The following is a 3255-nucleotide window of genomic DNA, read 5'->3' on the forward strand; positions in this document are numbered from 1 at the left end:
TGCTTTATGATTAACTAGGTTTAGAGGGAAAAACAAAAATTGATGCTAGTCTTTCCTGTCTTGATGTGGAATTCAGCTCATCTACAGCAACCAAGGCATTCTTCCTGCAGAATTCTTTCTTCATAAATCTGCCTTCCCATTCCAGCAGAAGTTCCTGTTTCCATAGAACTAACAGCAACATAAACCCAAATCTTGGGGAAACTGGTCCTGTATTACCATTTGGTATGGCAAAGGCTTATCACAAGACCTGAGGGCTAGACTCAGACTGCACTCATTTCTATTCTCTCTGCCTAGTCTTCCTGGAAAAGCTTCATGCCAGTGGAATGAATGGTTTGGACATAGATGGGGGCTTTTTTATATGCTCCAGCATTCGTGGTCTGTTACATCTGCTTAATCAGTGCTTTTGCACTAGAACCTCTTCCAAGGGAAGACTAATGCCTTTTGTAAAAAAATTATCATCAATTAAGAAGCATTTATTAAGGACCTTCCAAGTATGAGATAATGTGTTGGATACTGAGGATACCAAAACAAAAATGATAACACTCCTTGGTCTCAAGGAATTAACAGTCCCTCCAGGGGAAACATGTTCATAAATAAGGTTCCCTGAAAGTCAGTGTATTTTAAGCTATTAAATCTTTAGTTATTAAGCAAAGTGTACTAAGACTTTTGGACCATTCTATAAGGTAGGTGGAAGATAGCTACAAGCTCTTAGGAGGGATGAGGAACTAACACTGGAGGGTTCAGGAAAAGTAGCTTATATAGAAACTGGTACATGAGCTAAACCTTGAAGGAAACTGGGGGATTCTAAGAACCCGAGGTAAGAATGTTGTGAATTCCAGTCATAGGCAATAGCAGTGGCAAAGCCCCAAAGGTATGGGGAGAGCTACATATGTGGAGTTGTCAGAAGTTAGGAAGCCTGATTTCTAAGAGCAATCCATTTTCATTCTGAGTATACAGGACCTACAGAAGGACTTGATACCACATGGCAAAGTCAAGGAGTCAGAATTGTGTTCATTATACTTCAGTTGTAGACTAAGCAGTCAAAATTAACAAATTGTGGATCTTTTGGAAGAAGGAGATTCCAGAATTGTAAGCAAAAATTCCTTAGAATTTACTTGAAGCAGGAGAGGAGAAGAATTATTTCACAGTTCTTGCTGGGTTTGCTTAATAAGACAAATGTCAAGAGGTAGAAGTTATTTGAATACGGGGAAAACTATAGATTGTTCATAAAATATATGATTAACAATTTTATTTATATAAATAACAAATACTACCAAATTCATAAAGTGGGCCCTAATAAAAAAATGGCAGTATACATTTAAATTCTTCCCCTTGCCCTTGGAAAAATTTTGAGAGAGTACTCCTTTATCCATTTTTAAAATGCACAAGAATTAGACTAGGATCAGACATAAGTCTCCTTTTGTGAATCCCCCTTCGTGGCAGAGCCTACTTGAAGAATGTTTACACATATGATTGAGAATTTATTAATGGAATCACAGTAATTGTCCTTCACCATGAACCATAATATTTGGCGACCTCATGAACAACTGGGGATGTGGATAAGGAGTTGATGTGTCAGCTTATGTAAAAAAAGTACCAAGACTTTTTTTTTTTTTTTAAGCAATTGGGGTTAAGTAACTTGCTCAAGGTTACACGGCCAGGTGTTTCTGGGTGGGTGCTAAGTGTCTGAGCCCGGGATTCGATCTCCAGGTCTTCTCAACACTGGAGCCGGTGCTCTTACTTGCTGTGCTACCTGGCGGCCCCCCCAAGACTTTTTTTGCTACAAGCTTTTTTTATTGCCACTCCAAAATGGGAAAAGTCTCATAAAAGAATAGAAACTAGTATTCCATCACTTTTCCAAGTTAATCTCAAATCAAAACAACCAATGTTTAGAATTGTGTCTTTGGTTTTGCTTTGTGACTGTTCAATGTAGTAACTACTGTGTTTTTCTTAATATATTTAGAATCTTTTATAATTGTCAAATATATAGAACATCATTCAAACAGTCAATCAAATAAGCAAGACAGCATTTATGCATCCATCATTTTCCAGATTGTTGATAACTTGTGCATATTTTCCCCAGACAATTTTGCCTTCTTGTGTCACAAGGCCCAGCTCACTCACATTCACTTCAATGACAGTCCCTTTGGTAATAACACCCAAAGTTATATATAGTAGGAAGGAGGGATTCTTCTTCACACTAATTATAAGTAGGCTAAAAGCAGTTTTAAGTTCAGGATGAGATGCATGAGCTTCTTTAAAACATGAACCCATTGGCTTAATAAATCTTTCATATTTCGGTGGTTTTCAAGTAAAGTCATCCCCAACAAAGCAGACTTCAGTAACCATTCTCTTCCAAGCCTTCTTTCTCTTTCCTATATGTGTTTCTTCCTGGGCATGAACTTTGGCAAGAGCACGCCCCACTTATCAACTTTCCCTTTTTGTTTCTGTTTAGTCATGTTGGAAAGGACTTTGGCTTGCTGTCCAGCAGATATGCAGGCACTGCCCCTCAGGGAGTTTTTTCATCATTCTTTCACTTGGAACTTCTCTTTTCATGCATCTTGATAGTCTTTTTCATCTGAATCTTCTCAGCATGATGCTGTTTATGGTAGAGTATGACCTTTAGACCAATGATTTTTGTTGCTTTCTTTGAATGTTTATGAGCCTCTTGGCTTTCTTTCTTTATCTTTTTCTCATGGTAATCCAAGCAGTAGACATATCATTTTGGGTGTAACTCTATTTATTCATTTTGTGGCATGTTGATAGCTGGGGCCCCATTGAAGAGCCACTGAAAATGCTTCCAAAATTTAGACCCTCTGTCATTAGCCCCAAGACTTATGTATACATGTGCACACCTATGTATGACTACCAATAAATGTAGTCAGTTCACAGTATCCCCTCAACATTGTAGGAGGTAGTGTGGTACAAGGAAGGAGTACTGGATTTTTATTCTGGTGGTGTGAGTCCAAATCTTCACTCTGTGCCTTTGAGACTTTAGAAAAATCACTTAAGTACTTTAGGCCTTAGTTTCCTAATCTGTAAAATGAGAATGTTAGACCAGATGGCCTCTGAGGTTCCCTTCAATCTATAATACTATAGTTTTCAAGGTTAAAAGACTCTCTGTATACTCATATACCCCCCAAAGGCTGCGTTTTTCATTTTTGGGACTACATGCCCTTAGGGCTTTACTGTCTACAAATTTAATCTAATTTTATACATTCCAAAAATGTTCTTGAAGAAAATACCTAGATATGG

General features: G+C 37.8%; 1 pseudogene; it reads right to left on the reverse strand.

Moving 5' to 3' along the window:
• Positions 1–2010: 2010 nt before the first annotated feature.
• Positions 2011–2758, reverse strand: LOC138150355 (ribosome biogenesis protein NSA2 homolog pseudogene; annotated as a pseudogene).
• Positions 2759–3255: the final 497 nt, after the last annotated feature.

Source organism: Petaurus breviceps, unplaced genomic scaffold, assembly GCF_028583685.1.
Source record: "Petaurus breviceps papuanus isolate PSGF00001 unplaced genomic scaffold, PetGlider_PUasm1.0 140, whole genome shotgun sequence".
In the NCBI taxonomy this organism is placed as follows: domain Eukaryota; kingdom Metazoa; phylum Chordata; class Mammalia; order Diprotodontia; family Petauridae; genus Petaurus; species Petaurus breviceps.